Genomic DNA, 20,727 nt, shown 5'->3' on the forward strand with positions numbered 1-20,727 from the left:
AGATACCTTTTAGAACTTAGACCAACAAAACTGGATGAAGTACATTTTTAAGAACTAAATAAACATCTAAATCTTTATAACATTTTAGTTTCCTACACATTTGAATTTTCTTTTACTTTCAGTTCACATTGGTGGGATATTAGAGAAAGACAATCAAAGGAATTCAGAGTGGCACTGTGATCTGAGTACATTGGCCCGTTGGTGAAAAGAATTAAATTAAATGAAAGTAACATTTAAAAAAAATTATTTTCTTGCCAGGTCATTGCTAGAAAAAAGAGATGTGAGAGTAATCAGGGATAATGGCAAGAAACCAAGAACTCTGAAGAGTAGGTGTTAAAGGAGGTCTGAGATAAAGCTGAAATACTTTTCATAATTTAAGTAGATGAGACAATGAAGCTAAGAATAGGGAATGTGTGTGTAATAGAGTCAGGTTAATTAGAAGGAGGGAAATGACTTCAGAAGAGCACACTGAGTTCAAAATTGGAAGCAAAACTAAAGTAGAGATGTAGACATTTTAGGAGGAAAAAATTCTGAGAAAAAAATCAAATGTTAAGGGTATTGGAAGTTTTGAAAGGTAAGGAAAAGAAAAATGCCAAGCTGTCCTGCAAACACAAAGGTCTGAAGGATAATGAGGGGATAGCACCTATTTCTGAACTCTTCAAGCCAGGGGCAAGTTAAAGGGCCAAAATGCCATTGTGTGAAAGGCTAAAATGACCTCTCTGCAGTCAAGACTCATTTGCAAAACTCCTCGGGCCCTCCATGGCAGCACAGACTCCACCAATGGAGGATGATAATTCTACAAAGCCTGATCCAATCACCTCCTGAACCTTCAAATTGCATGTTGCAGTTAATAGAAGTATTGATTCAGTTGTCAGAGTCACTGCAATTTTTTATCGTACAGAAGCACAGATGGTAAGAAATCCAAGCTGGGCAAAAATGGATAATGTACTTTTTTTCTTGATTGTGCAATGATATAGGGAAAACCTCACCCAGCTGCTCCCATACACACACACACACACACACACACACACACACACACACACACACACACACAGACCCATTTACCCACAGACACTTATCACAGACTCCACCCTATTCTTATCACATCAGTTCTAGATACAGAGGCCACACAGGTTAGTGGCAAAGGGTATGGCCTTTGAAGTGCAAGCAGACCTCAATATCTGTCCTCACCCTGCTACCCACTGGTTGTATTATTGCAGTCATAATCCCTAACTTCTCACCTACTCCATGGGATGGTTATAAGGAAACAAGTACAAAGTACTTAGCCTGCATTCTGGCATATAATAATTTGTGGTAGCTCCACAGAGATATTTAGTAACTTGCAGAACGCTGATAGCAATCCAAGTAATTCTTGGTTCCAGGCACACAGATAAATTCTGTCCAGTTAGAGGTTCAACTGACTTCCATCTCCCATATTGAAGAAGCCAGTTTTGCTTCTATTAAGCAACGATTCTCCTTTGTTCTGATTAGTTTTACTATCTTTTCTAGTTCCTTCAATAATTAATGAGTTAACTAAAATGTCTGATGTATATTCATCTCATATTTGTATGAGAGTCATGATTATATGATTATCCTCTTTCAACATTTATCCTTTATCAATAGTGGGCAAACCAAGTGAAAAATCTCTACTGCGGTCTTTATAACTCCTTCCTTTTAGGAGAAGCCAAGACCGAGACAAGTTGATCCATAAAAAGTGTTATTTGATCTAATAAGAGAATGCATTTCCTGTGGACATGGATTTGATAAAGCAATCACTTTACCTCCCTGAAAGGAGTATGAAAGGGCATTTCAGAAGTCCTAAAGGAACTATGCCTTGCCTATAGTGGAAGAATAATAATTATATTAGCCGCAAACCATCACCACAGGTGCATTTCAGATGACTATGAGGGACTACAGACACATAAGCCAGTAGGTATTTACTACTATGTAGATCTACTTAGAGATGTTTGTCCAGAGAAATGAATCACATTTTATTAGTTTATGACAGAAACTTCCCCTCACCGAAGCTATGCCTATATCTAAGTGTACGTCCCTTACTTCTACAAGTTACATGTTTTTTCAGTTCCTTTCTTGTCACATAATAAAGTCGTTCTAAAAATGGAACAGCATTTCCTTAATATGTTGATAGTATGCGATGTGTTAAATCTAAGGTAATTTATGTTGCTGCCAAAGTCCCATTACCACATCATTATTCTTGGGTTGATTATTGCAAAAATTGGACTTGGCTAATTATTTGAAGCTGGCCATGTGACAGGTCTGAGACCGTGACTCTATCCACAGGAAACAAAGTGTGAAGCACCCCAAAGACACATAATCAAGTTCCCTGGATGAAATCAATATACTTGAGTCAGATAAAACTAAGGCAGACTTTTGAACATGGACTTTTACAAATATAAAGCATGCAATTCCCAGGGGTTACTGTTGCAGGGCTGAAGATCTGAAATGTTATGAATAGAGAAATGGATGTGCACATACCTAGAAAGATGTGGAATATATCATTAGTTAACAACCACACTCTTCTCATTATAGTTAGCAGAAGCTTCGCCACATGAAAGGCCCGGAAACACAGGTAACTTCTATCTGCATCACACTCTTGATCTATGTAATAAATAATTTCACTAAATGACCTCCAAGACCTTTTCAGGCATTTAGAAAGTGTGTATTTTGAAGTATTTTGCAGTGTTTTTCATAGAAGTCCAAAGCAATTAAACAAAAATTGTTAAGACACTGACTTTTTAAAAAATTCAACAACAACAACAAAACCCTTTGTACTCAAACTTACACAGGAAGAATTAAAATAAGACTTTCTTATCATTTTTCTTTAATTGAGCACAAGTCAAGATAAACTGTAGAAAGCTTAGCAAAGCTCTCTGGACCCTGAGTACGTGGGATAACAACTTTGGTGCAAAATTATCAAAGGCCGGAGCAGGGAGATGTGAGCCCAGTGTTAGACTGGGTGGGTCTCAGGGGGAAATTCCATCAGGTACATGAAAATGCACACTCAGAGCTTAAGAGAGATGTTAGGGCAGGAGATATAAAATTGAGCTCTGAAGCCACAATAGAGGTACACTCAAAATTGATGACATTGGAAGAGGAAGCACCTGAGAGTGAATACTGAAGAGTACATAAAATAAGATAGTGAACAGAAGTGGAGAAGCCATCCAGGGAGACAGAAGAGCACTGAGAAGTAGGAGGAAAACCACTCCACGATCTTCCAGAGCCATAAAAGAGAACAGAGTTTCAAGGACCACAGAGAGTGAAGGTCCACGTACCACTGATATCCGGCAGACAAGATCCCCAGAGTGTGTGATAACGGAGATCTCCCATTAGCAAGTAAGATTTGTCACTCCTGTCCTCTCTTCCTAAAAGTTAAAACTAGTAATTCTTTATTTTCCTTCAAAAACAAGAGTATGTCGAAAATGTGGGCATATATGTGTGAACACCTGCACTTTCCTACTGTACAAGCTTACCCTGGGAACACCTAAAAAATGTTTTCTCTCTCTCTTTTGTTTGTCTTTAAGGAGAAGAGTTCAATTAGAAAAATAGGAGATTGAGATTAGAATTTAGAGTGCTGCAAGAACTAGGTAGCTGGAGTTACTCAGATTGAAAAATAAGAGCTTTGTCTAGGAAACCAACCTAATGTATTTATATGCATTTATATAATGTACATAAATATTTAAAAGACTCCTGATTCATTTATGACTCGTAAATAATGAAGGAAATCTGATCACATAACGAATGGTAAAAGAGCCAGAGATAATAAGTAAAAAGCTTTGGTGGTTGGGGAGGGATGAGAAGCAGACTTTAAAAAGCAAGACCCCAAAGGCTTTTCCTCCACAGTTCAGTGGTACAGAGAGGTGCTAAGCTGAATAAAATGAAATCCTCAAGTTTAGTCAGGCTACCTATAGATATTTGCAGAGCATTATTTAAACAGACAGCTGGCACTTGTGCTACTCAGCTGCTGTTTATTCCCTGACTCTTCTTCCCATGGCCAGGCCACAACCCGATCCAAACAGAGCTCACTCATGATGATTCTCAAGGCAACTCCAACAGCAGAGAGCTGGAAATGAGAGTCTCGGTTGAATGGCATTCCCCTGTTTTGACGAATGCCCTTTTGCGTCTCTCTGCACACCATCCCGTAACATTTGCAGGCACTTAATTGTGCCAAAGAGTCTTGACAAAGCTTCAGGTGCACACAGGTGTTTTTCTCTCTTTTTAATTCAGGGAAGAGGGGAGATGTGACAGGATGCCACAGTACCACTGTGAGACTTAGGATGTTTCCCAAATAGAAAAGAAATAAACATCACCAGAGAAAGGATTTCTAAAGCCATTGTACTTTTAAAAAGACATACAGATAAGCTGGGACAAAGTGAGAGAGTGGCATGGACATATATACACTACCAAACGTAAAATAGATAGCTAGTGGGAAGCAGCCACATAGCACAGGGAGATCAGCTCTGTGCTTTGTGACCACCTAGAGGGGTGGGATAGGGAGGGTGGGAGGGAGGGAGATGCAAGAGGGAAGAGATAGGGGGACATATGTATAACTGATTCAGTTTGTTATAAAGCAGAAACTAACACACCATCGTAAAGCAACTATACTCCAATAAAGATGTTAAAAAAAAAAAAAAAAGACATACAGAGAACCATAAGGGAAAAATAACAAACCAGCACTCGATTCATTTTCAAACCTCTCTGAGGGATTAAAATAGTTAAAAGAAAAAGCCCGCTCTCATCCTTAACTACAGAATCATATATTCCATATCTAGGTTTTACGACCCATCACACAATTCTCATGACACTGAGAACTCTGGCTGTCTGACTTTCCTTAAATTTGGCCACACGGAAGTCTGGCTGTCCTGCGGTTCTCAGAGTCCAGCCCGTGGGAATGTAAGGTGACACCTTCTTCTGAACCATATAATTGTTATAAAATAATTTTAAGAAGGCGACATGATAGAAAGAAACCAGTATGGATGTTATCTTTGAGATCATGTTTATCTGTGATTACCAGAAACTTCATAAATAGTGGCTTGAACAATAAACATTTTTCTCGTGAAAAAAAAAAAAAGAAGGTGACACCTGTAACAAGGCTACTGAGCAGTGTCGAAAGTGCACTGTGTAGAATTCTGCCTTATCTTGACATCCCTGTGTGTGATCCTTAACAACAACAAACTCCATTAGTGTGAATACTAAATGGCATGCTATTATTTTAAAACACCAGTATCATAGTTGAACTTAAGACAATGTGCCACCACAACATTGAGAGGAAAAAGCAAAACTGTATGAAACTCCCACAGTGTAAATGTGGAATATCAGCACGGTATAATTTAAAGGCAAATACTCAGTAAGTTCTCCAGATATCTGACTCCAGAGCCTGTATTGTGTAACCATCACCCTCTGCTTACTCAAAAGTAATAGTACTGGGCTGACCAATAAGAAATATCTTCACACTGTGCACAGAAAGGGAATGGAAGAACAGAGAAAAATGAGAGCAAACTAAGAGAAACAACTTCTTACCAAGAAGACTTAATTAAGAACAGGGATCTTGTGCAGATCAGTATAATAAACACTAAGAGACAAAGCAAAAAAGCCCTTTAGCTAAAGAAAAGATATATCTCCATAATTATATAATTGTCAATATGTAATAGAATCTTACTCGTTCTATTACCTGCTATCACAGTGTATTATCTATTTTCATTTAAGTTTCCCTGTTAAGATTCAGGATGTGGCAGGGTCCCATTCACCATTACATCTGCACTGCGTAGCACTGACACTGGCACACAGCAGATACTCAGAGTTGAATGAGTAGATGGCCGAAGGAATGAATGAATGAATGAATGCTTGAGACACAAGGTAGCATTTATATATGCCAAACACTGTCAGATTTTCAGAGAAAGAAGAGAACCACAGAGGGATAAAGCAGTAAAGTATCTTAAGGAAGCAGGTCTTCACCTGGATCAGCTACAGTGAATGGAATTTTACCCTGAGATAAGAACTGTTTGAAAGATGACACACTGTCACTTTTAATGGCACGTCATCTTTTCTCACCTAAAACTTGCCAATTCTAGGAGCAAATACTTAACAAGGCAATATTGTTTTCTTATAGGAGCTGAGTTGAACAAGCCTGGGAAAAGAAGCTATGAATAAAAGATACAGTACAGTTTGGCAAACTATAAGAAAGAAAGGTGCTAAGGTAAAACTAATTAAAAAGTATATTTAGAAAAAAAGTCTGCAATCTGTTTTTCAAGAATTGTCTCCTCTCACATAACCGCCTATGGACTTTCTGTTATCTGGTAGGAATATTGCAGTATTCCCTCAGCCTTATAATTTAGATTTTTACCACTCCCTAATTTTAATAGGTGCTTGAAGAGTTTCATGGTCCTGTGATTGTTGCTTTAAAAAAATGTATTTTCATAAAGAATACACAGTGATGCTGCTTTAGCAGCAATACACATTTCTGTAGTTACTCTTACCGAGGGATATTGAGATTATGGCAAAATGTAATTTATTCCAACCTGAGAAGCATACTGGAAACAAGCCGTTACTCTTCTGTATTTCTAATACATCATTTTCCTCCTCAGAGTGTGCTGGCACATCCTTCCCGCCCATACGCATTCTTCAATTATGTAAGTTTATATTCAATTGATTGCTTGTGGCAATCAAGTTCTTAAAAGCTATTCTTAAGTTGGATGCCTGAGTTTACATATACAGCATAATATCTGGGGAAAAACTGAAATGTAATAATCAGGCACAAACCTGGAGTTAGAAAATAAAGGAGCCAAATTGGAAGGGGTAAAGAAGAAAGTTAGTACAACCATTTTGCCTTTATTAGCATAGATGGAATTATCATTTTCAGTGCCAAAATTTGGGGAGTCTTAAGGACCATCAGTTATTTTATTCCATGATTTTCACCTTTCAAAAGATTTTGGAACCGTGATATTGAGTTAAACTACAGCACAGTTCTTAACCTTCTTGTACATGAACACCACTGGAATGTTGATGAAGCACGGAGATTCCTTCTGTATTAGTTTCCTAATGCTGCTGTAACAAACTTAATGACTTAAAACAACATATATTTTATTACAGTTTTGTAGGTCGGAAGTCCGGTATGGGTCTCACTAGACTAAAATCAATTTGTGGAGCTTCTAGGAGATAATCTGTTTCCCCCTCATTTGGATGTTTCACAGATTTCAGTTCCTTGCAGTTTTAGGAACAAGATCCCCTTTCTTTGCTGCCTGTAGATGAGGATCTTTCCTACAACATTCTTTCATTCATGGTTGCCTTCCTCCACTTTCAGTGTCAGCAATAGTAGGTCCAGTCCTTCTCAGGTCACATCTCTCTAACCCAATATTCTTCCTTTCTCTTCCACTTTTAAGGACTTGTATGATTAGACTGGGCCCATCTGGATAATCTGGGATATCTCTCCATCTCAGGGTCCTTAACCTTAATCATATCTGCAAAGCCCCTTTTGCTATGCAACAAATTCAAGAGTATAAGGAATTAGGGTGTGAACATCTTTCGGGGCCATTATTCTGCCTACCATACCTCCTCAGAATAATTTTTGCTCCATAAAATAAAAATAGATATGATTTTCAAAGGAAATCAATTTTACCTAAATATAGTTCCTAAAAGAATTTTTTTTTTTTTTTTGCGGTACGCGGGCCTCTCACTGTTGTGGCCTCTCCCGTTGTGGAGCACAGGCTCCGGACGCGCAGGCTCAGCGACCACGGCTCACGGGCCCAGCCGCTCCGCGGCACGTGGGATCTTCCCGGACCGGGGCACGAACCTGTGTCCCCTGCATCGGCAGGCGGACTCTCAACCACTGCGCCACCAGGGAAGCCTCCTAAAAGAATTTTAAAACAAATTTTTGATATGGTTACATATGTGCTTCTTCATTGATGCAGTAAATAACAGGATCAAGTTTTGAGTCTACTAACTAGTGTATTTTTCAAAGTGTTGCACATAAATGATATTGCGAATATTGGCAAAAACTATAAATGTGATATAAAAATATGTGTGAGTTCTATAGGTAACAATGCAATAGGTACTGCTAGTTCTATTGTGGTTTGTTGCTTATGTTTACAACTGAAAGATATGCTAAATTTCAGTTTGAGATTAGTAAAAATAAATATGTACACCCCTGCAAGTCCACAGAACTGGATCTTAACCCCCGAATTCCTAGTAGAAGGATCCTTAAGTTCTTATCTTTTTTCCAGTATACTTTAGTTCTAACTTCTATGGCAGAGATTTCTAGTAGCACCAACGAAAAGACAGAGAATGTCAGAGTGGATCAGAAAAAAGACTCAAATGTATGTTGCTACAATAAACTTACTTTAAATATTAAGACACATATAGATTAAAAATAAATGGAGAAAAATATACCATGATAATACTAATCAAAAGAAAGCAGGAGTAGATATATTCATTTCAGAAAAAGCAAACTTCAAAGCAAGGAAAGCAATCACAGATATAGAATAGCATTACATAATGATAAAAAGGTTAATTCTATAAGAAGACATAAACATTCTTACCAGGTACATGCCTAACAACAGAGCATCAAACTACATGAAGCAAAAACTTAAAACTGCAAGGAAATATAGATGAATCCACTATCACAGTTGGAGACTTCAACACCCCTCTATTAGAAATAGATCCAGCAGGCAAAAAATCAGTCAGGACAAGAGTCGAATTCAACAACAATAATCAGCTGGATATAATGGACACCTATAGACTACTTCATTCAATAACAGCAGAATATACATTCTTCTCAAGCTCACATGAAACATTCACCAAGTTAAACCACATTCTGGGCCATAAAACACACCTTAATAATTTTTTTTTAAAAAATAAAGAGGGGCTTCCCTGGTGGCACAGTTGTTGAGAGTCCGCCTGCCGATGCAGGGGACACAGGTTCATGCCCCGGTCTGGGTAGATCCCACATGCCGCGGAGCGGCTGGGCCCATGAGCCGTGGCCGCTGAGCCTGCACGTATGGAGCCTGTGCTCCGCAACGGGAGAGGCCATAACAGTGAGAGGCCCACGTACCCCCCCCCCAAAAATAAAAATAAAATAAAGAAATCATACAACATCTGTTCTCAGACTACAATGGAATTAAATTCTATAATATAAACAGTAGCAATCAATAACACATAGATACTGGAAAATCACAAAATACATGGAGATTAAATAACATACTTCTAAATAACATATGAATCAAAGGATCTTAATGATTACATTGGGCCTTGTCAGGTAATCCGAGATAATTTCCACATCTCAAGATCCTTAACTTAATTATATCTTCAAAGTCCATTTTGCAATGTAAGGTTAAATATTCACAAGTCTGAACTGAACGTTAGAACGTGGATATCTTTAGGGAGCCCTTATTCTGCCTACCACAACCAGCAATGAATAATTATAATTTAAAGTTAAAGTAACAATAACATTTACAATAGCATCCCCCAAAATTAAAATTAGGTGTAAGTTAACAAAATATTATAAGAACTATATATGCAAAACTGCAAAACTTTAATGAAAGAAAAACAAGAAGATCTAAATAAATGGGAAGACATTCCATATTTACAGATTTGAAGATCCAATCTTAAAAGATATCAGTCCAGCCTAACTTGGTCTGTATATTCAATGTAATCCCAATCAAAATCCCAGGAAGTATTTTGTAGAAATCAACAAACTGATTTTAAAGTTTATATGAAAAAGCAAAAGACCTAGAATAGCTAACACATGCTGAAGAGGAAGAATAAACCTACAGGACTCACACTATCAAATTTCAAGGCTTACATAAGGCTACAGCAATCAAAAGAGTGCGATATTGGCCAAGGAATAGGCACATAGTTCAGTGGAGCAGAATAGACAGCCCTGAAATAGACCCACACAAATATAGTCAAGTGATTTTTTACACAGGAGTAAAGAATTCAAGGGAAAAAGGATAAAAGATGGTGCTGGAACAACTGAACATTCACAAGCCAGAAAACGAATGCAGACACTGACCTTATACCTTTCACAAAAATTAACTCCAAATGGATCATATACCTAAATGTAAAATTCAAAGCTATAAAATTTCTTGAAGAAAACATAACAGAAAAATCTATATAACCTTGGGTTTGGTGATAAGAAATTAAATGAAACACCATTAGCATGATCCAAGAATAAAAACAAGTTTCGTATCTGCATGTTTCACATCCACAGATTCAACCAACTGCAGATGGGTGGGGTTTGCAGACACAAAACCCAGACTGTATATTTACTGAAGGAAAAGAAGGCATATAAGTGGATGTGTGCAGTTCAAACCCATATTGTTCACGGGTCAACTGTACTGTATGATCCAAATTTTAGGACATTCTGGAGAAAGCAAAACTATGGAGACAGTAAACAGATCAGCATTTGTCAGGTGTTTGGTGGTGGTGGGCAGAGGGGGTTGAATCAGTGAAGCACAGGAGTTCTCTGTTAGAAAGGTGAAATTATCTGTATGATACTATAACATTCAGGGGCTTCCCTGGTGGCACAGTGGTTGAGAGTCCACCTGCCAACGCAGGGGACACTGGTTCATGCCCCGGTCCGGGAAGATCCCACATGCCGCGGAGCGGCTGGGCTCGTGAGCCATGGCCACTGAGCCTGAGCAAAAATAAATAAATAAATAAATAAACTTAGCTGATACTATACTGTTCAGTACAAGACATTAAGCATCTGTCAAAACCCAAAGAACTTTACAGCATAAAGAGTGAACTTCAATGTATTCAAAATTTTTTTAATTCATTTAGGAGGTCAAATGGAGTCAACCTCACTGAAGCGGGTAGAGGAATAAAGTGCTAACCTAACCAACTTCAGAAAGAATAAAGGCAAAAGGAACTGAGGAGGGAGGGAGGGAGGAAGGGAGGGGGGAAGGGAGGAAGGGAGGGAAGGGGAGGGAAGGGGAGGGAAGGAGGGAGGGAGGGAATTTCTGTGCAGAAGAATTCCAAATAATGTATATAGATATTCCACCCTTAAGGAGATGGAGAATAACTCCGTATCCTTTAAGTATGGGCTGCACACAGTTACCTTTTTCCAAAGAGTATAGTACGGAAAGAGAGAAAAAAGGAGTGACTATACAGTAGAGAAACCTGACAAACATTACTGCAAGTGAGCTGATCAAGGTTAACATGAATGGTGATAAGTTATATTGATATGATGTGATGAGAATGGCACTTTACCTCTGTGGATTCCAATGTTCCAAAAACATATTACCCCAGTTTAATCAGAAGAAGAACATCAGACAAATCCCAACCATGGGACATTCTACAAAAGACCTTACCCATACACCTCGAACTCTCCAGATCATCAGAACAAAGGAAATTCTGAATAATTCTCATAGCTAAGAGGAGCTAAGGATTCCTAACAGCTAAATGTAATATGGTATCCTGGGTGGGATCCTGGAATAGGAAAAGAACAGTAGGGGAAAATTGAAGAAATCTGAATAAAGCATGGATTTTAGTTAACAAACTTCCTGTATCATCTTCATAATAATTCTGCAATTCTAAAACTCATCTAAAATTAAAACTTTATTTTAAAAATTCTATGACAGTCCAATTTTTATTAATTTTAATGTATATATTTCAGAGGTTTTCTTACTGGAAACATGTCATTCAATAGGGGATACTCCTGGCTCAGTGCATCTAAATCTAGTGTATTTATTTAGAGCACAGAGTGTACATCATGATGAGCCATGGTGAATTCTACCCTCTTTTTCTCAGACATTAGATTTAGTTGGAATTCTCTTTCAAAAAATTTTAAGATTATCTGCAACTACCTCTAGTTTACAAAGTCTTCATCTGGAAGACCTGGAGTGAGACACAGGAAGCCTAGGCCTAAGGAAGAGCTGAAATTTTCCTTTTCTTTACTTGTTTTCCCTGGATGCACATTTCTTCATTATCTGAATGATAAAACACAGAAGGACGAAACTGGGTCTAAGACTCAAAAAAAAAAAAAAGGGGGCTTCCCTGGTGGCGCAGTGGTTGAGAGTCGGCCTGCCAATTCAGGGGACACGGGTTCGAGCCCTGGTCTGGGAAGATCTCATATGCCCGCAGAGCAACTAGGCCCGTGAGCCACAACTACTGAGCCTGCGCGTCTGGAGCCTGTGTTCTGCAACAAGAGAGGCCGCGATAGTGAGAGGCCCGCGCACCATGATGAAGACTGGCCCCCGCTTGCCACAACTAGAGAAAGCCCTCGCACAGAAACGAAGACTCAACACAGCCAAAAATAAAATATAAAAATAAATAAATAAATTTAAAAGAAATTGCCAAACTATTAAAAAGAAAAAAAACAAACCTAAAAATATCCTGCCTTGGGCCTGGCCTATTTTAAGGATATGAGTCTTTAAGGCTCTTCTAAGCATGGACAAACTCCTAAATTAGAATCCTACACTGCAGTTTGAAACCAATTCTCCACCTGGAAATAAAAGGTTTTGTTTGGGTTTGGTATGGCCTGGTCTTGTCTTTCATACTTATTCTTCCAGAACTTCTTAAGGTCATTGTAAGAGAGCAGAATCCAACTTGCTCAGCATCCTTGGTCTCAACCAAATGTCCCCTATAAAATGACTTCCTGCGATACTTGATCCCACTAAGCACTATCTTTGAAGTTCTCCATTCTCTTGATGCCCACTTCTCTTCATTTTTAAAAAGTAACTAGTGCCTAAGTGTATTTTTTCAGACTCCTCTCTGCCTACCTTCTCTTTTCTTTGTGTAGCTCTTCCTTTGTCTGCCCTCAAAATGTTGGTGTTTAGGAGATTCCTGTACTCATGTGTCTTGACACCACTACCTTTCAATCCCTGGGAAACTTCATCCACTCACATTGTTTCACCTGAAATGAAAACACTTCCTATTCCCAAATGTATGTTTTCTGCACAAATATCCCCCTAAAAGTACAGACTTGTAAAGCTTCTTCTCTGCTAAACATTCCACTGGTTTATCCTAAAGGCAACTTGCAAGCAGTACCTTCACACCTCAGTCCATATCATATTATCCTTAAGCTACCCTCCTCTTATTTTAACTCAGTTGGCGACATCAAAGTCTGCACAGAAACACGAGTATTATTCTTTGCTCCTTTCTCATTCTCATGCTTAATCTATCACCAAGTGCCTTTCATCTGAGCTCCTAAACCTGCATTATAGCAGCCCAGTCCTCTATCCCTACTCCCATGGCCCTATGTCAGAGTCTGTCAGAACCTGCACTCCTGCAACAGTAACCTCAATCCAGCAACCATTCGTTTTGGTTGTAGTTTCTCAGTACTGCCAGCGTGCTACTCTGAAATGCAAAGGTGATCATATTCTTACCCTGCTTTAAAACCTTCAGCGAGTCCCTGAAATCTTTAAGAAAAACCCTAATTTCATTAGCATGTATTATGTCACTTACCTCAATTTCCCATCTTGGTACTCACCATACCTTACCTTGCACGTCATAGTCCAGAAACACTGGACTGCTTGGGTTTTTTTAAGATTTATTTATTTATTTATTTATTTATTTAATTTGTTTCTGGCTGCGTTGGGTCTTAGTTGCAGCCCTCAGGATCTTCGTTGGGTGCGTGGGCTCCTTAGTTGTGGCGCGCAGGTTCCGGAGCACGTGGGCTTTGTAGCTTGTGGCACACAGGCTCTCTAGTTGAGGCGTGCAGTGTATGACACATACACTCAATGAATATGTGTAGAGGAAAGGAGAGAGTGAAGGAAAAGTGGAAAGAAGGGGAGGGAGGGAGAAACAGTAATACTGTAATGCTTGAGTAGGAAAGTTCCTTGGCATATCAAACTTTCACCAGGTCCTCCCAAATAGCACAGCATGTATGATTGCATGTCTTCCTCTTACCTTTGTTTAAAATACTATTTGAAAAGATGCCGATAAATTATAGACTGGGTAGATGGTACCACTACTGAAAATTATGCTGTTATGGGGTGTCCCTTTTTTCAAAGCCATTCTGAGAAAGATGCTTGGGGAATTCTTGAATAACCACAGAGCTAAATACCATTAACCCTCATTTTTTAGAAACCTATTACCTGGCGTGTGAATTTTCCAGACCTTTTGATTGTTCTGCTTCAGGCTATTTAATTGCTGTTTAGAGAGTGGAAAGAGGAAGGAGACAAGTCAACCACATCTGTCACTTGTTAGTGCCTGTAGTAAAAATTTATTAGTAAAGAGGCTGGAACCATAGACTAAAACATGAATTTTATATTATACCAAATCCTCATTATCACAGATAACGGAAAGTGGTCTCTATTCAGCCCACATTTTCCTATAACTGATTTTGGAAATTTCCATATTACAATCACTCAGGATTTTTATGAATACACTTAATGTGTTTAATGCACATTAGGCATCCTACCTGTCCCTAATACAGGCAAATATATAAATTGCTGTGTTGCTAGCCAATGACAGGGTTGAGCATGTACCTTCCAGTCAAGGGTCATGTCGTTGACCCAACAGCCACCAAAAGAATAGTTCCAACAATTTAACCTAAATTGAACAGAGAATTTCTTTAAGTAATACTAACATAATACTATATATATCTAATACTTTGTGTTGATGTCTGAACCCATACTTGTAATTATTTTTTCTCTTCCTCCCTTTACAAATTACTATAATGCTAGGTATTTCTAACTCACATCCCTTGACAATATATATCTGGTCAGGTTGTTAGATTTTTATTCTACCTGGTATTGTAATACTCGGAAACACTTAAGACTCTTGCCTATTAGGCCAGTTCTAAGAAGGATTAAATTCTTTGTTTTATTTCTGAGGCCCAAAGTACACCAAAAATTTGAACAAACCTTGTCGGCCAACCAATTTAAAAGAGGTGATTAACTCTACTTAAATGACCTTTCAAAATTAAACTATGCAACATAGCACATCTCAAAGGCCAAGCTAAACTGCAAAGATCGTATCATCATTTTTCACACTACCACTTTCGTAGTTTTCCCTAACTTGTTTTTTTTGTTGTTTTCTTTGTCAGAAGTTGCTTTTCAAAACTTTTCATGGTTAGAAGCCATCCAAGTTCCTGTCAGAACTTCATATTCTAGATTGCTCCACATTAGTGTTTTCTGCCTCATTTCACGTCTACCTACGAGTAGGCTAATGAAAACACTTCTTTCCTTGGACCCTAAAGAAGTAACAGATTTATTATCATTTTTTCTTTTTTTGTAGCTAATAAGTACAAATGTTATAAATTTCTCTACAGATGGTCAGTCTTTCACAAATTTTTCTTAGTTGCTACCTATCCATAAAATAACACAGAAATTTGAATTTATTTAGGAAAAACAACTTGCATTTCTCTATTTAACTAGGAATAATTTCTTATTTTTTAAAAAAGAAGCCCTATAAATAATATGCACATTCTCAAAAAAAAATCAATTTACAATGTACACAAAGTTCCATGGTTTTTCATGTTAAAGTGTCATCACTAACGAAGCCATTTTATTAGCATGGCCTAAACAGCATATCGCTTGTGTAGCATCTTGAAGAGTTCCTGAAGGAATGGTGAGTCAAAAAGATCAGAAATTATTTGATAGTCCAATGATGCCTGTCTACTCTGTTAATTTTTTAGAGTGGTGAGAGGGGAAACGTTATCAGTACTGTTAAAAAACAAAATTCAACTGAGTAAATTTTAAAGATCTTACTGGCTTTATGAATTGGGTAGCATCTAATCTAGCACGTAGAAAGGATCTCTGAGGAGCTGTACAAAATGAAAGGCTTTCATAAGCAGAAGGGAATGAGAACAAGGAAGCTATAATAGGCAAAAAAAGTAGGTTGATTATGGCAAGGTTATCTTCTTTTAGGGAATGGCAGGGGTCTCTCAGGCAGATGACCTAACTAGTGCTGATCAGGTGATTCCTAATTCATTGGCTTAAGCCTCCATTTCTGGAAAAGCTGAAACTGTAATCAAATTAAGTCTCAGTTTGGTGATGTGGGGCTTAGCATAAGTTACTCTATTTTGGGCCTGTTTTGTTTTGTTTTTTAAACAGCTGTTTATTTATTTATTTATTTATCTATCTATCTATCTATCTATCTATTTAATATTTTCTTTGCCCCACCACACGGCATGTGGTATCTTAGTTCCCCGACCAGGGATCGAACCTGCGGCCCTTGCATTGGAAGCGCAGAGTCTTAACCACTAGACTGCCAGGGACTTCCCAGGGCCTGTTTGGGGGTTTTTTGTTTGTTGTTTTTTTAAAGAAGATGTTGGGGGTAGGAGTTTATTAATTAATTTATCTATTTTTGCTGTGTTGGGTCTTCGTTTCTGTGTGAGGGCTTCCTCTAGTTGTGGCCAGCGGGGGCCACTCTTCATCACGGTGCGCGGGCCTCTCACGATCGCGGCCTCTCTTGTTGCGGAACAGAGGCTCCAGACGTGCAGGCTCAGTAGTTGTGGCTCACGGGACTAGTTGCTCCACGGCATGTGGGATCCTCCTACACCAGGGCTCAACCCTATGTCCCCTGCATTAGCAGGCAGATTCTCAACCACTGCACCACCAGGGAAGCCCTCCTGTTTTGTTTTTAACACAACTATCCAAGGGGTTCTGCACACCAGTCAATAGAATAGCAATATACCAAAGCCTAAAGGTTAGGAAACCCTGGCTTCATTAACATGGCCAAATTTTTCCTGTTTAATAAAAGAATGATGGAATTCTGAAATTTTTATTCAATACAAAATATCCATTTGGAGTATACTGATTGCTAGATCATGATTTTGATGTTTTTTTCTGACTTTATATCATTTTTAAGCTTTTAATGATATCCAGTAAACACAGAAAAGCGTACAGATCATAGCTATGTAATTCAAAAGCTTTTAACAAGTTAGACACACCTGGATAGTTAGTAGCCAACTTATTAAATAGAACAGTCAACCCCCTAAAAGCCCCTTCATGTCCCCCTTCTTATTACGGTGGCTTCCACCACCACAGATTTGTTAGTGTTTGAAATTTATATAAATGGAATCATATAATATGCACTCATTCAGTTCTGGATGATTTCATTCAACACTGTTGTTGTTGTGTGTGTGAGACTCATCCATGTTGTTGCATGTAGCCTCATTTCATTCATTTTAATTGCTATATGGGCATTTCACTGTATTTATATACAGCAGTCATCCATTCTACTGTTGAGGACATTTGGCTTATTTCTAATTTAGAGCTATTACAGACAGGGCTGCTATGAACATTCATATGTATATATTTTGATGAATATATGTATTCATTTCAATGTGTCACATACCTAATGGCGACATTGCTGGGTCATTGGGCATGCCTATATTCAGCTTTAGAGATATTAGCAAACAGGTTTCCAAAATATTTTATAACAATTTACACTCCTATCAACAGTGCCTGAGTGTTCCAGCTGTCCACATCCTCAACAACACTTGGCATTTTCTATCTTTTTGATTTTAGCTCAATCCATTGTCAGGCTCTTATCTACAACCTCCATGGAAACAGTAAAGGGAAAAAAAATAAATATTACTACCACTCAAGTACCATTTGGTACTACAAGAAATAAAATGGATGTAGAAACTGACATTCAATAATTTTTCAACAACAATAAACTTGCAAAATATCTTTCCTGTGATCCTAAGAGACGCATTTATTATAGTCAATAAAGGATTTTCAAATAAATTATCTTTTAGAGTAATTGTACACATATCATACCATATAACATGATATTCTGTACGAGTTTGGAGAAGGTATAAAAATGAAGCCAAAGAAACTAAAATATCACAAAGAGATTTCCTTCAAATATCTTTCCAAATCACATATTTGGAAGAGTCCAAAAATATTCATACCTTCATTCAACTTGACTAATGTCAGGAACTGTGCTGGATGCTAGAGGTAGAAAATCAAGTAAGTGATGATCCCTATTTTCAAGCCACTTAAGACTAGTGGCAAATCTGAGCAAGTAATTTAACAGTAAGGATGAAGAGTAACACATGTTGTGATAGAGACAAGCACACAGAACTACTGCAGCACAGAGGAATTACTGCGGGTGGGAGAGAAGTCATTCCAAGAAAAAGAACTTTCCAGTGGGGTTGAAATTCAAGCTGATCCATAAAGGAAAAATAAGAGTTAGCTATAACATAAATTTGTGAGAGTCTTCTAGGCATAGGAGTAGAACATTCCATATCACCAATCTGATACTTGGGTTCCCTACACTGTGTCCTTTCGAAGACTGGAAATGCCAAGAGTCAAGTCCAAAATCTTTTCTTACAATGAACCAATGATCCTCCAAAGCTTTTGCCCATGTGTTCTTCGAGGTAACAGGAGACAATTCTAAAGGCTTTTTCTGTAACTTCACACCCTCTCTTTGTAAAATAAATAACACCCCCAATTTCCAAATGTACTGAAAGGAATAATACATAATAAACATAAAAGAATATCGTCCTTGAATAATACATGATAAACATAAAAGAATATCGTCCTAAGTAAAGATAATAACAGAAAAATGACAGAAATGCTGTAGACAATATAATTCTGAGAAAATGGCTTCAGTGTGCCCTGTTTCCTCTTTTGGAAGATTTCTGGCACTTAGGAGAGGAAGAAACAACTGAGGGGGAAAGAAAATCACAGTCTAACAAAAGCATAATGCCCTCTCCAGGAAGAGGAAAATGGTTCCAAGTCATTAAAGACACAATAGTCATTCCATAAAAGCACAAGAATTTGATTGAAAAGGATTACTTTATTCACATGGTTCCTGCAATTATTAATATGTGTTTTTTTTTAAATAAAGGTGTCAAATTACCTTTCAATAGTTTCCAAAATGTAAACTAAAGCTACAGTTCTAGTCAAAAGAGCTGTATTGAATTTTCCCAGGTATATTAACTTTCTATAGATGTGGCATGGTCAGAGTTTTTGTTCTGAAAGGAAGAACAGACACAAGGGATTTTCATGTTCCATTCTATTTACTGACATTGAAATTATTTGATAGGGAGATGTTTATTGGAAGACACACATACATAGCACAATTCGTGTTTAAGGAGGTGGATTTCTTCCAATTGCAAAAGTCAATGGCATTTCACAAATGCTCTCAGCACTCTTTATTGACTTTCTGAATAGATATTTCTACTAATGAAATGAGAGTTTCATGAAGCATTGATGACCCAGACACATACCAACTTATTTCAAGCATCCTCAGTGTCATGATCCTTTTAGAATTGGTTTCTGTTGCACCTTTTGAAATTATCTTGCTTTGCATATGTATAACTTTTTTCTAAACAAGGTACACTTATACAATTTGAGCAACAGGTGGGACATCACTACCTGTAAGAGTTTTGGAAAATCAGTAGGGTTTAATTATAAATTGAATACATACACATAGAAATAAATAAAGGGAAAATAATAACTGAATCATGAGGAATTTAGAACGGAACTTGGCTAAAGGCAAAAAGCTTTGCCCTTTATCTCACACATAGTTGTAGAAACTGATCTGCACACTATTGTAAAAATGTTATATTTTCCATAGCTTGAGTGGGAAAATGCAGATTTTAATTAAAGAAAACACGTAGAAAGCTAAGTTATCCCCTTGAGTTGTGAATACTTTCTTCTTAAGAAAAAACATTTAGGGACTTCCCTGGTAGCGCAGTGGTTAAGAATCCACCTGCCAATGCAGGCGACACGGGTTTGAGCCCTGGTCTGGGAAGATCCCACAATCCGCAGAGCATCTAAGCCCGTGAGTCACAACTACTGAGCCTGCGCTCTAGAGCCCGAGAGCCACAACTACTGAGCCCACCAGCCACAACTACTGAAGCCAGCCTGCCCAGAGCCCATGCTCCGCAGCAAGAGAAGCTCCTGCAATGAGAAGCCGCGCACTGCAATGAAGAGTAGCCCCCACTCGCCACAACTAGAGAAAGCCCATGCGCAGCAACAAAGACCCAACACAGCCAAAACTAAGTTAATTAATTTTTTTAAAAAGACAGAGCATTTAACAGAATGAGACATGGTCTTCACAATTAATAAAGAATACAAAATACTCAATTTCTCTTCCTTTTACCATAATTTTACAATATTTTTTAGGATCACTATGTCTAGTTAATGTTTACTTTGTTCAAACATTCAGTATCATCTACATGATCATAAACAAACATCAGTCAGAATCTTAATCGAATCAGATAAAAATTGTTTTCAAGTATGGTTTGTGGAAGGTCATTTCACAACCATAATATCCATGCATCAAAAATTTAAAAAGAGCAAGAAAGAAGTTGTCAGGCATTCACTGAAATTTTATTATATTGTTCACCCTATTGAAGAAAATTCTACTCACATGCACTGCTAAAACAAATGTACACCTTACAATGTTTCTTTCTATGTGTATTTCTTTTGTAGCCTTTTCATTGCCAAACAGAATGGGGCAATTAGAAACAAAAGCATATAAGGAGACCCAAGACTATTAACTCATGAAAAAATGTTTTTAAAAAACTGTAGCAGGAGAACTAAGGAGACAAATTATATGAAGTCTTGACTGGATGAAAAATAAGAATGATTTCAAACCTTAACACTAAATTCCTAGCAATCCAGGTCGAAAACAGCACAATGTCATCAAGTAGACACTGAACTCAATGGGAAAGTTCCCAGCTCTCGGAGGAATTTGTCATAAGAATTTTTTTTTACAAGCAGTTTTGAACAGGTAATGTATGAAGACCTAACGGCAGTTTTGGTATTTTTTAATGCTACAGAAACTTCCTGTTATATCTGACCA

The sequence above is a fragment of the Phocoena sinus genome, chromosome 4 (assembly GCF_008692025.1).
Source record: "Phocoena sinus isolate mPhoSin1 chromosome 4, mPhoSin1.pri, whole genome shotgun sequence".
Taxonomy (NCBI): domain Eukaryota; kingdom Metazoa; phylum Chordata; class Mammalia; order Artiodactyla; family Phocoenidae; genus Phocoena; species Phocoena sinus.